We start from the raw sequence: 13,212 nt of genomic DNA, 5'->3' as shown, positions 1-13,212 counted from the left end.
TCAGATGCCCAGTCTGCCCCAAAGTAATGAAATAAAAATTTTAGTGGGAAGGGAGATTCAATATATGTTTTAAATTTACTAGTGATTCTAGTGTGAACCCAAAGTTGAATGCCACAGCCTGTATTTAGTATGCTGACTTAGGCATCTCTGACCCTAGGTGGCCCAATGGTCTTGGGGCAGCTGAAATCTTGTCCATGTACCCCAGTGTGCTTTATAAGTGTCATCTTAAAAATAAGCCTCTACCTGTAAAGAGTTGAGAAGTTCAGAATAATGAATTTGCCTCCAGTTCTGATTTCTTTTGATTCTGTTACATTCAGTATACGTTAAAGGTGATCAGTAATATTTTGTGGGATAATTTCCCTTTTGATCATTTGTTTCACTGATTGAAACAAATTAACCATCTAGTTTTGATATATCTCTTACCAAAGTGATAATAAATCATTTGTTATAATTTCTATTACCTGTCCCACATTATTTTATTTACACATGGAGAATGTCAGCAGTACCTAACTTATGTTATTGAAGGACTACGTAAGGTTTCCCATTTTATTTTATTTTTTAACTTTTTTTTTATGGTGCTGGGGATTGAACCCAGGGCTTTGTGCATGTGAGGCAAGCACTCTACCAACTGAGCTATATCCCCACCCCAAGGTTTCTCATTTTTAATGAAAAGTTCTCTTTTGCTTTGGCGTAACCTGGGCAATAAAAAGCCCTATCTTAGATCCATTGACCTTAAATCTGATTTTGAATAAACTCAACCCTTTAGTAAATATACTCACATATACCCACAAGAAGAATGAGAGAGGAAGGGAAAATTTCTATCAAAAATATTAATGTAGTTAGTCATGTGATAATATAAAATTCTTGGAAAGTTATAGTGAAGGACAGAATAAACTACCTATCTTTAGTTCCCAAGTACACAAACACACAAAATCGTGCATGTGCAGGCATGCACATTAGGTAACAGTGAGAACCCATAAAGTTCATTTGAAAGTCATTACAGTGCAGAAATAAAATCCATGACTTTTACTGTTTAGTAAGACTTTTAAACAGTAAGATTCATGAGTTAATTTTGTGCAATAAAACCGTTCTAACCAGTTTGGTCACTGATACTCCTAAGTTCTATCAGTAACTGTCTTGGGGCACTTTCTACTTATCTCCTTGGAACCAGTTTGTATCTTCCTTTATTTTTACATTCTTTGCTTTCTGGTGTTTCTTTCTTTGACCTCCTAGTGCCATCTAGTGGTACCTGTGGGAGGAGGAAACTCCAGGTTTTCCTCTGAAGTTTGGCTCCATGGATTAATAGGGACAGTTTCAAGTGTCCCTTCTTACCTTTGTGAACCCAACCCCTCTAACTGAGCATCAGGCTGTTTATAGGCAGGCTTTTCAGGTACTAAGTTCCTCTTAGAGAAATTAAAACATTGCCTTCACTAGTTTTGGGAAGACACCTGGGTGCTGCTAGTTTCACTGGAGAAGTTTGAAGGGTATACACACCCAGGTAGATTTCCTACTCCTTCAAAACATTAATAATATTGCTCTCATTAGGTCACTGTGATTCAAATCGTAAGAGAGGGTGGCTTTAAATGTCATCTGTCTTCAATAATTCCTAAACCAATGTGTCTACAATCTGTTTTTGTTGTGAATGCCTATCACGTCCCCTCTGGCCGCAGAGAGAGACACGACAAATGTCTGAAGCTTTGGAAGTTTATTGTGCACAGTTCCTCTCCTACGCTTCTCTTACCCCTAGCTTCTGCGCACTCCCAGCTTCCCTTCTCCCAGCTTCTAGCTCTGCTCCAGTCTCCGCCGCCGCTTCTTCCGCTTCTTCCGTCCCCTCCTCAGCTTCTCCCCCTACTCTCCCACCCACCAGGCTTATATACACTTCAACCAATCAGGGGAGAGTACACGAGATAAACGCGGACAGCTGCAGGCACAGGATGGGTACACGAGGGGGGCATGCTCTAGTCACATCGTTAACTAGCCAATCATTGGAATTCGCTGGTTGTTTACTGTATAGCTGGCCGCTTTTGGCTCAGCGTCAGGCGCCATCTTGACCATGCCTAAGGCTGGGGGCCCTAGAAACCCCGACAGATCCCCCTTCTTTAATATTAAACTAAGGCTCGGGACCGTGTCTGTCTTAGGCTGAGTGGTCAGCATATGTCCTTACCCGTCATCAGAGCCTGCAGAGCATGCTGCAGCTCCTGTCTTAGGTCGGTACACAGCCACCTCCTTCATTACCTGTCTTTGACTACCGATCCAGCATCAAGAGCCATATGAATGGGGGGCTGTCGGCCTTTAGGGCAGTCATGGCCTGATGAAAAATAATTTGATCTCTCTATTGGCTAGCTTGTAGATGCATGCCAAAACGAATGAAGAGAAGAAGGCCAAGGCAGAGGAATACCACCATAGCTCCTAAGCTTGCCCGCTGTTTGACAAATCTATAAACAGAAGAAAAACCATATAGCCATATTAAATACAGAAACAATATACATCCCAATGGAGTTACAATATGGGTAACACAAAACAGCTCTCAGGGAATAAACGCATCCCAGTCCCAAAAGTTCTTGCAAGGTATCCACTTGTTCTTATAATGAGTCCATTCTCTGATAGAGTCTCTATGGTCTGTAAGGCTGCAGCTGCATTCTCGGCCAAATGATCGTTGTTATGGTTGTGTCAATGCTGCTACTGCAAGGACTGTGGTGGCAATGATCACGGCTGTTGCAATGTCAAAGCCTCTTCTGTTTCTTGATAATAGCACTGGCAATTCTATATCTGCAACAGAAACTAGGACTGGTAGGAAGATAGAAATGTGCAAATTGCACGGGTGGCAAAAGAATCATTCCAGCATTGTGAGAGATAGGACACAGTGAACAGTTAAGAGGTGTTATTAGAAATGTTAATTGGTAGAAACATAAAAGGGAGGAAATACACAAGCTGACGTGAGAGGAAAAGCAACATCATAGCTAGGGTCAGCAGAACGAGTTGCTCTACTCTGGGTCTGATTTGTAGTATGATTCCAACGGCAAAGTGCAGGAATTCCTCCTGTTAAAGCAAAGAAAGGCTAGAAATATCCTTGTCACCAAAAACAGCATGACCTGAAAAATCATCAGTAGAATTGACAGACTTGTAGAGAAATTGGTGAAAAGCAAGAAAAGGAAGGATAAAAAATGTGTTAGTCAGAAATGAAAAATATGGCCAGGCTAACAATGGCCCATAGGTTCCGGGTTTGCCTTTCCATCTGAGTTTTTGAAGGAAGGCTCAGGCTCGCCATTGCGAGGAGGAGCAGCATCACTTGCATGCTGTAAAACTCTGATTAACCTTTCTGGAATCCAGACTGGAGTCTGTTGATCCTGTGGGAAAATACAAACAGACCCTCGGACCCAACGAAGGACTGGATCCGGTCCTTTCCAACAACCTGTCAGGATATCTTTCCATTTTGCCCATACTTGAGGAGTATTATGGGGATTATAATGTCGATCAGCTGCAGAATGGCCGTCCCTATCCAGAGTTAAGAAATTTAGAATGAAAAGAACTAAATTAAGTTTATCTTTAGGAGACTTGTAGGAGGCTCCTATTCCCCCTTTTTGTTTATTTAGACAATTTTTTAAAGTAAGATGTGCTCTTTCCACAATGCCCTGTCCCTGAGGATTATAGGGGATGCCAGTGACTGATTGGATGTTAAATGTTTGTAAAAACAACTGGAAGCTTTTGGAAGTATAAGCAGGACCATTATCTGTTTTAATAACTTTAGGTATGCCCCAGCCAGCAAATGCTTGTAGGCAGTGTTGAATGACATCTTTTACCTTTTCTCCAGAATGAGCAGAAGCCATAATGACCCCTGAAGCAGTGTCTACTGACACATGTACATACTTAACAGTACCAAATTCAGAAATATGGGTTACATCCATCTGCCAAATATGACCAGGCAGCAGTCCCCTGGGGTTAACTCCAAAGGATTGTACTGGGATTAAAGGAGCACAATGTTGACAATTTTTTACTATTTGTCGAGCCATACATTTAGATATAGGAAATTTTCTGCTCAAAATAGTGGAATTTACATGAAATTTTTCATGAAAGAGTTTTGCTTGTTCCTCTATGGAAAAAACAAAAATTGATTTGGTGGCCATATCTACCAAGTCATTAGCATTGGCCAAAGGTCCTGGTAAATTAGAATGAGCTCTAATATGTCCTACATAGAATAGATGTTTACGCTGCAGGATAAGGTTTTGTAGCGTTGTAAAATAAGAAGCTACCGTGGACATGGAAGAAATATGGGGTACCGTTTCAAGAACCTGTAAAGCGTTAACGATATATAAGCTATCAGATAGAAGATTGAATGGCTGATTATCTGCTAATTTAAAGGCTAATATTACAGCTGCAAGTTCAGTAACCTGTGCAGAGTTGGGTGGAACTATTATGGTGTGAAGTTGTTTACCGATAAGTACTGCACCTACTCCATTTTTGGAGCCATCAGTAAAAATGGTTACACAGTCTTTAAGAGGCTGGACACTAGTCACTTTTGGAAAAACTATGGGAGTATTTTTACAGAATTGAATCCAGGGATGTTGGGGATAATGGTTATCGAACTGAGCTGAAGTGGAACAATATAATACTGACCAATCATCATCATTATTAATTAACCATTTAATTTGAGTGGAATAAGGAGTTATAATAATAGACGGATGAATTCCAAAAACAGTAATGCAAGATTCTATTCCCTTGAATATTACCTGAGCAATAGCTTGGGGATATGATTGCAATGTTTTAGCCGGAGAGCTAGGGAGATTTATACTTTGCAGAGGTCCTCCTTGCCAAACTATGCCAAAAGGGGTATGCTTCTCTGAGATTATGATTAAACTTAATGGTTGAGTAGGATCACAACGATCAACGTAACACTGCTGAAGTCTATTCTCTACTAGCTGTAAGGATATCCGTGCTTCGGGAGTAAGTTTCCTAGGGGAATTCAAGTCAGGATTACCTTTTAATATATCGAATAAAGGTTTTAATTCCCCTGTGGATAATTTTAAATAGGATCTGATCCAGTTAATGTCACCTAAGAGTTTCTGAAAATCGTTCAAGGTATTCAATTGATCTGTCCTGATGGTCAACCTTGTTGGTCTGACTGTAGTAGCAGTGAGCCTTGTACCCAGATATTCTTGGATCTCCTCTAATTGTAATTTTTCAGGAGCTATCGTTAGTCCTCTCTTTTCTAATGCTTGAGTTATAAATTGTAATGCTTCTAACAAAACTTCTTTTTCTGGATGGCAAATAAGTATGTCGTCCATATAGTGATAAATCAACAATCTCTTAAACTTTTGTCTAGTAGTTGTTAACGCTTTATCTACATATATTTGACATATAGTAGGACTGTTAGCCATACCTTGAGGCAACACAGTCCATTCGAATCTCTGGTCAGGCTGAGTGTGATTAAGAGAGGGCAAAGTAAAGGCAAATCTCCAACAATCATTTTTGTGTAAGGGTATAGAGAAAAAGCAATCCTTTAAATCCAGAATAATAGTAGGCCAATTTTTTGGTAGTGCAGTGACAAGAGGGAGTCCACATTGGATGGGTCCCATAGGGTACATTTGTTCGTTTATGGCTCTTAAATCATGTAATAACCTCCATTTTCCTGATTTTTTTCTTTGTTAAGAATATTGGAGTATTCCAAGGAGAGGTAGAATGTTGTAAATGACCTGCTTGTACCTGCTCTTGTACTAACTTATGAGCTGCCTCTAGCTTCTCTTTTGTTAGGGGCCACTGTGGAATCCAGCGAGGCTTATCATCTTTCCATATTATAGGGATTGATGGTTTATCAGTGGCCCCTAGGAAAAACCCAATCCATGAGAATCATTTTTTGGTGGAAGTAAAGGCAGTGGTTGGGTAGATCCTTGGCTATGTCTTCCTAATCCTTTTTTATCATCATAGTTCATATTTTGTAACATATTTCTTACAGGAGTCCCTTGGTAAATCTGATCAGTGGTGAGTTTCATATCCATTTGCTGCAGGACGTCTCGTCCCCATAGGCTAATAGGAACATTACAGACATATGGCTGAAATATTCCTGTGTGTCCCTCTGTATCTTTCCACGATAATGAGGAAGCACTTTGATTGGGGCTCTCTGCTACTCCTAAACCTCTCAAGCTCTGAGCTGCTGTGATCAATGGCCAGTGCTTTGGCCAGACCATTGCGCTAATAATACTTTTGTCTGCTCCCGTATCTAATAAACCTGTAAATTCCATATTTCCCACTTTTAATTTTAGGAGGGGCCTCTGTTCCATATCCATAGTAAGGTTTATTAAAGTGGTTCCTGTTGATCCAAAACCTCCTTGTCTTTTATTTGTATTTTTACTGGGCCACAAAGAATGTTGACTGGGCAATATAAGCATTTGTGCAATGCGATCCCCTGGAGAGATGACCGTAATTCCTTTTGGTGAAGGGACCAAGGCTTTTATTTGTCCAGTGAAATCAGGATCAATAACCCCTGGGTGTACTATAAGTCCTTTTAGTGTTGAGGAACCTCTACCTAGTAATAGTCCTACACTTTTCTGTGGGATTTTTTCATGCCAATCAGTATCAATCATCTGCACCCCCATATCTGGGGTTAGTATGAGTCTGGAGGTGGCACAGATGTCCAATCCGGCACTTCCTGAGGTGGCTCTGCGCTCCCCTTCTCTGTGGGAGGATACCACCGTCGGGGAACTTGTTGAATTACCCCGTATATTTGTTGCGGGCCCCGGGGAGGGCCCTGTCTCCTGTTTTTTTGAAGTTCAGGATTCAACCCTAGGAAATTATCCTCCCTGTCTCCAACAGGCTGACAGGCACTATTCCGATGACTTCCTCTTCTGCATCTTGGACATAGCCCTGGGGCATAAGGTGTAACAGATTTTACTATAGTTATCTCTTATCTTTTGTTAGGGCATTATCTCCTTGCTGCTGATTTTGTGCATCTATTGAAACGTATTGGCCTTCTCCTATTAACATTTCTATCGGGAAACCTTGCCACTATGTTTCTGCAAGCAGTTTCAACAGCTGAGCTCTCCAATTAGACATTGTCCTCCAGATAACACTGCTCTGCATAGCTGTCTCCAATTGTCTTAACTGCCTCTTTAAAGTTTTTCTAATGGTTGATGGTATCTCCATTTGCTCCTCAAATATGGGCAGGTTCTACAAATTTTGAAGCTCTTTTTATTAGGCTTAGGTTTCTCCTACCTTTTTCCCTTGTTCTTAAGTTTTTACTACCACTTGGTTATTCCTTTTTGGGGGTTCTTTGTGTTAGACTTAATTCCCTTTTTTCCCTTGTTCTTAGATTTTTTGAGCAATTATTTTCTAGGTCACCACCACTCAATTTTTCCTCACTTTATTCTCTTTAAGCGTTCTTTTCTGTTACTATTAGACCCTGTTCATGAAGATCCCCCTTGTGGCACACTAAGCAGCTTTTTTTTTACTTTAGCTGTTTTTTCCCTCAATGGCGTCCCATTGTTTTTTAATGGTTCCCTGAGGGGTTGCTGCATTCAGACCCCATTGTTACTAATTTGAATAGCTTTAGTTATGGCAATTACAATAACAGTGGCCTAGCTGCCAGGAGCAACGAGATTACTGAAGGGAAAACTATCAAGTGCGCATTAAAATTTTTATAGCAGCTTTTCACGTACTACCTAATTGGACCGCTCCAAGCGTGTTTCTACTTTCACTTTAATTAGACCGCGTTCCACGCGTCAGGACCGCTGATGGCGTGTCCCGATACCCCCCCGACCCGCGTTCTACGCGTTAGAATCCCGGTACCCTTCAACCCGCGTTCTACGCGTCAGGACCGCTGATGGCGCGTCCCGATACCCGCGTTCCACGCGTCAGGACCCCGATACCTTTCAACCCGCGTTCTACGCATCAGGACCGCTAATGGCGCGCCCCGATACCTGCGTTCTACGCGTCAGGATCCCGATACCTTTCAACCGGACCGCACTCCGCGTGTCCCCAGGACCGCCAATGGCGCATCCTGACACCCCTTTTTTTTATAACCAGTTTAACTTGTATACAAAAAAAATTTTTTCAAATATCTTACCTTGTTTTCTTTTATAAGGCCTTCATCTTCCCGGGTTTCGGCACCAGTTATCATGTCCCCTCTGGCCGCAGAGAGAGACACGACAAATGTCTGAAGCTTTGGAAGTTTATTGTGCACAGTTCCTCTCCTACGCTTCTCTTACCCCTAGCTTCTGCGCACTCCCAGCTTCCCTTCTCCCAGCTTCTTCCAGCTCCCGTACTCCCAGCTTCCAGCTCTGCTCCAGTCTCCGCCGCCGCTTCTTCCACTTCTTCCGTCCCCTCCTCAGCTTCTCCCCCTACTCTCCCACCCACCAGGCTTATATACACTTCAACCAATCAGGGAAGAGTACACGAGATAAACGCGGACAGCTGCAGGCACAGGATGGGTACACGAGGGGGGCATGCTCTAGTCACATCGTTAACTAGCCAATCATTGGAATTCGCTGGTTGTTTACTGTATAGCTGGCCGCTTTTGGCTCAGCGTCAGGTGCCATCTTGACCATGCCTAAGGCTGGGGGCCCTAGAAACCCCGACAAATGCCTGCTTGACATTTCCATGTGGATATTATGGCAAAGACAGTTGTGTTCCCTAAATTTCCCATCTACTTTCAGCCCCATTTGCAGTTTGTTGAGGCCCTGAGTTCTGATCAACTAGGCTGTGAATGAAAATGCATTATGCATTCCTGAAATGAAACACAGAATAGTTGATATGAGACCTCTCCTGTTGGCTCTTTTTTTTTTTTTTTTTTCTGGTTTAATAAGGACTTTTTTTTTTTTTTTTAATTTTGAGAAAAAAGGTCCCAAACTTCAGGCTGTTCACAAAAGTAATCCACAGTATCGATTTTAGAAAACAAATAAAGACTATTACACTAATTATTCTTGTAGAGGCTGCATTTAACATGCCAACTCCCATTTATAAAAATACATTTTTAGGGACAAGGGTTGTGGCTCAGTGGTAGAGTGCTTACCTAGCACATGTGAGGCACTGGGTTCAATCCTTAGCACTAAATAAAAATAAATAAATAGATAAAACAAAGGTATTGTGTCTATCTATAACTAAAAATATTTTTAAAAATTACATTGTTGGGGGCTGGGGATCTATCAGTTGGCAGAGTGCTTGCCTCACATGCACAAGGCCCTGGGTTCAATCCCCAGCATCACACACACACAAAATTACATTGTTATATTTCTATTAAACAACCCCATACAGGACTGTTATGTGGGGGATAACCCACATCTCTAATTCAAAACTGCTCTCAGGTGCTGCAACTAAATGAGATTGCCTTTGCAGTTAGGGAAGCAACTACTGAAATCATATATAAACGGAAAGAACTGTACTCCCTGCATAACAAGATTATTTTGGAGACAGTTGATAAAAACCACACATCCTTTTTATCATTAAGTCATAAAGAGATATCAAAATTAAAAGCAAAAATTATAGGGTAAGATATGACAAAACTAGTAGGAGCATCCCAACAAGTGAAAATGGGACTAGGCACAGGGCAATATGAATTAATGAACATGGGAAGGACAAAGGGAGAAGAATGAACATGTGCTAAAGACACTGGTGAAATTTTGATCTTAGAAAAAATTTCTAGGTAATGAAATAATGAGATAAGATTTCTAAACCCCACTGTGTGCTTAAGAGTAATCCTCACCACTGTAGCTGTCTCTGTCATCCTCTCCTTCCTCTGCCTCTTTTTCATCATCCTTGATTGTCTCTAGCTGGTCTTCATTATCATCATCATCATCCAGTAGCTCCCCCTCCTCAGCATAGTCTCCTGCAATCCCGTCAGACTCCATCTTCACATTAGTCTCATCTTTCTTCAGGGAGCTGCTTGTTTGCTCTGCTACTTTTCAGGTTTTTCCAGGCTTTCTAGAAGAGAATCCACTTTCTGTTTTATTTGGGTCAGCTTCTTCTTAATCACCTGAAGGTCATCTCCATTCAACTTTCCAGACTTGGAAGAAGATCCCTGCTGTCCACTCTTAGAACTGAAGCCACTTTTGCCCCTTAGGGAGTTATTTCCTGATACATGCCAGCATTTAGAGGGCACTACAGCCCTAGCAACAGGAGGAGGAGGAGGAGGAGGAGGAGGAATGCACGCTGGATAACTGTACATTCTGTCATAATAATCCTGTTGAAAGTCACAGTCCAAGTCAAAAGAGGAGCTGAGTAGAGGGAATGGAGAAGGGTGTTCTGGTACTGACCTGAACATCTCTGCTGCAGATCATTTCCCACTTGCTTTTCTTCTGTTCGCTTTTGACTCTACAGCCAGATTAGTATCTAAAACCTGGCCAACAACCATTCTGTCATTCTCTCCTACTATAGTAGGTAGGCATTTCTCTCATTAACATACTAAACAAAGGCAAGGCCCTTATGGACAGAGCAACTCACAATTTGCCACACTTCAAGAAGATTGCCTCCAAATCAGACTTCTTGACCACCAGAGTGTTAAGATTCCCAGTGAATACATGGGAGTTCATGGAGCGAGGCTCTGTCTTGTTGGTGACATTGCTAGCCATGTGTTTGATAAGGTTCCTTACAAGGGTGAAAAAACATCACCCAGGAAGGGTGTGCTTCTATTCCAAAGCCACCCTGACTCCAGGTCATCCTGTCTGATGCTGCCAGTGGCCTCTGTTTTTTTTTTTTTAAGTCACAAAAATTAACAACATCCTATGTGGTAGAATCTCTACCAGCCTGAATTTTTGAGTGATTATGTGGAACAAAGACCATATGATTTTCCCCTGATAAACCTCCCCAGTTCCACCAAGATGTTTGAAAGACATATAACTTAAGTAAAAATAAAATTTTGTTGTTAAGGCACTGAAATTTTGAGGTTGTTGTTATAATATAGGATAGTTTAACCTGGTGTCTCATAATTATATCTAATTCCATTTCACTGCGTTCAAAATTAAAATTATCATCCAAGTTCCCAGATGCCGGCCAGGGTCCAACCTTGCAAACCAACATTTCTAAGGATGTTGGTCTCAGATCAACTTCGGGAACTCTACTGCACGGGGGTGGGGCTGGGGTGGGGAGGGAAATGCCAAGTCTCTGAGTTAAACATATGTACACAAACTATTGCCTTCTCCCTTAGTGCTGTCCTTTTGAGAAAACAAACCACCTTGTATGCTCTCTGCAGGGAAAAAGGACAAAGCAGAGGAAAGGAGACTGAGTGAAGCACATGAAGGAAGTGAGTAAAGGTTGGAGATTTTAAGAGTTGAAACATTTTTTGTTCCCTCCTGACTTTTATGTTCCAGGCGAAACTCTTGAGTCCTGGGCATTAAGGAAACCATACATAACTGTTAATGAGGGATGAAGAGCATGTAGGCAGTAAACACCAGGTAGTCTGCATTGTACTGGAAGCAAGGGTTGGCTATTTGTACCAGGCCAGGCTTAGCAAATATACACAGAGCTATTTGGACCCAGTGAAGGCAGACACAAAGAGCCTTAGGTGATATAAATCTTAGGGTTCAGGCTCCTGCTTCTTGACCTTGAACAATGTTCAGAAAGTCCCCATTGGGTCTCCACAGAGGAAGAGACCCAATAGAGTCCCTGGAGAGCAGTCACAGCTAAGGCAAGGACTAAATTATAGAACAAATGCCTTTTGGTACTTGACCTTTTAACCTAAAGCAGCAGATAAGTGAGTAGTTTGCTGCCATTAGAGGTATTGATAGTAATAAAACTAAAACTTCAGATCCCCCCACCACATGGACCCTTTCCAGGATCCTGAGGTCCTAAGAGACACTACTAATGTGCTCACATGGTTATCCTTTATGCACACACAGAATATATAGAGAATATATGTAAACTGGGTAGGGGGTGCATGCCTGTAATCCCAGCAGCTTGGGAAACTGAGGTAGGAAGATTGCAAGTTGAAAGCCAGCCCAAGCAACTTAGTGGGACCCTAAGCAGTTCAGTGAGATCCTGTCTCTTAATATAAAAAAATATATAAAAATATAAAAAAAGGCTGGGAATGTGGCTCAGTGGTTAAGCACCCCTGGGTTCAATCCCTGGTACCAAAAAGAAAAAAGAGCTGAGAATATATGTATATGTGCTGTGTGTATGTGTAAATAATTTGAGAACAAACTAAAAAATATAGAAAAGTTGTACAGGGTCACTTTGTGCTACAACAACCATTTCAGGGTATATGTCCAATCTGATGTCCATCAGCTCCTAATGCTTTGTATTCCTGCAAACAAGGACTTTCTTCTCATAACCACAATATAATCATGAAATCAGAAAATTTCTGATGGCACATTACCATCATTTAAAAAAAAGTTAGTTGTGTATGGACACAATACCTTTATTTTTTTATTTATTTATTTATTTTTGGGTGCTGGACAATACCTTTATTTTATTTAGTTTTGTTTTAATGTGGTGCTGACAATCAAACCCAGTACTTCACACATGCTAGGCAAGCACTCTGTCACTGAGCTATGACCACAACCCCTACATTACCATCCTTTAAATCTTTTTTAAATTTGTATTTTTAGTTATACATGACAGTAGAATGTATTTTGACATGTCATATGTACATGGAATATAATTTCCCATTCTTGTGGTTTACATGATGTGGAGTTACATTGGCTGTGTATTCATGTATGAACATAAGAAGTTATGCTCAATTTATCCTACTGTCTTTCCCATTCTCATCCTCCCTGTTCAATCCAGTGAACCTTCATTCCCCCACCCCCATCCCATCCCCCACCTATTGTAAGTCAGCATTCACATATCAGAGAGAACATTTGGCCTTTGGTTACATTATTTTACTTAGCATGATACCCTCCAGTTCCATCCATTTTGTCGCCGCCCATAGCAACAGTCTCGTGGGCATTTATCGGAGGTGGACTGGAAATAAACTACTTCTATTCCTGAGCTGCTTCCTTGCTTGCTTGTTTCCCTTTCCTTTCCCCATACGGGCCACCAAATGTCACCAACCAGCGGAACACAAAGTGAAACATGAACAACTCCCTTCTTGCTTGAACAGAAGATCTTTATTACAGGAAGAACACTCACTTATATACAGTTAACAAACCAATCAGAAACTTGTTGCCAAGGGGAAGTAAGTCTTGGAATATTACTATTGGTAGCTTAGGCATGGTCTGACAGGGATAGCCAGTGTGCTCATCTTCCTGTTTACAGCGAGAGACAAACTACACGCCCACTGGCGCTGTG

General features: G+C 41.4%; 1 pseudogene; it reads right to left on the bottom strand.

Annotated features, from left to right (window-relative positions):
- Nucleotides 1–9,674: 9,674 nt before the first annotated feature.
- On the bottom strand, nucleotides 9,675–10,556 carry LOC124987477 (heterogeneous nuclear ribonucleoproteins C1/C2-like; annotated as a pseudogene).
- Nucleotides 10,557–13,212: the final 2,656 nt, after the last annotated feature.

Source organism: Sciurus carolinensis, chromosome 6 (genome assembly GCF_902686445.1).
Source record: "Sciurus carolinensis chromosome 6, mSciCar1.2, whole genome shotgun sequence".
Taxonomy (NCBI): domain Eukaryota; kingdom Metazoa; phylum Chordata; class Mammalia; order Rodentia; family Sciuridae; genus Sciurus; species Sciurus carolinensis.
Note: the sequence above shows the minus strand (reverse complement) of the source record. Positions and strands in the feature narration are given on the sequence as shown.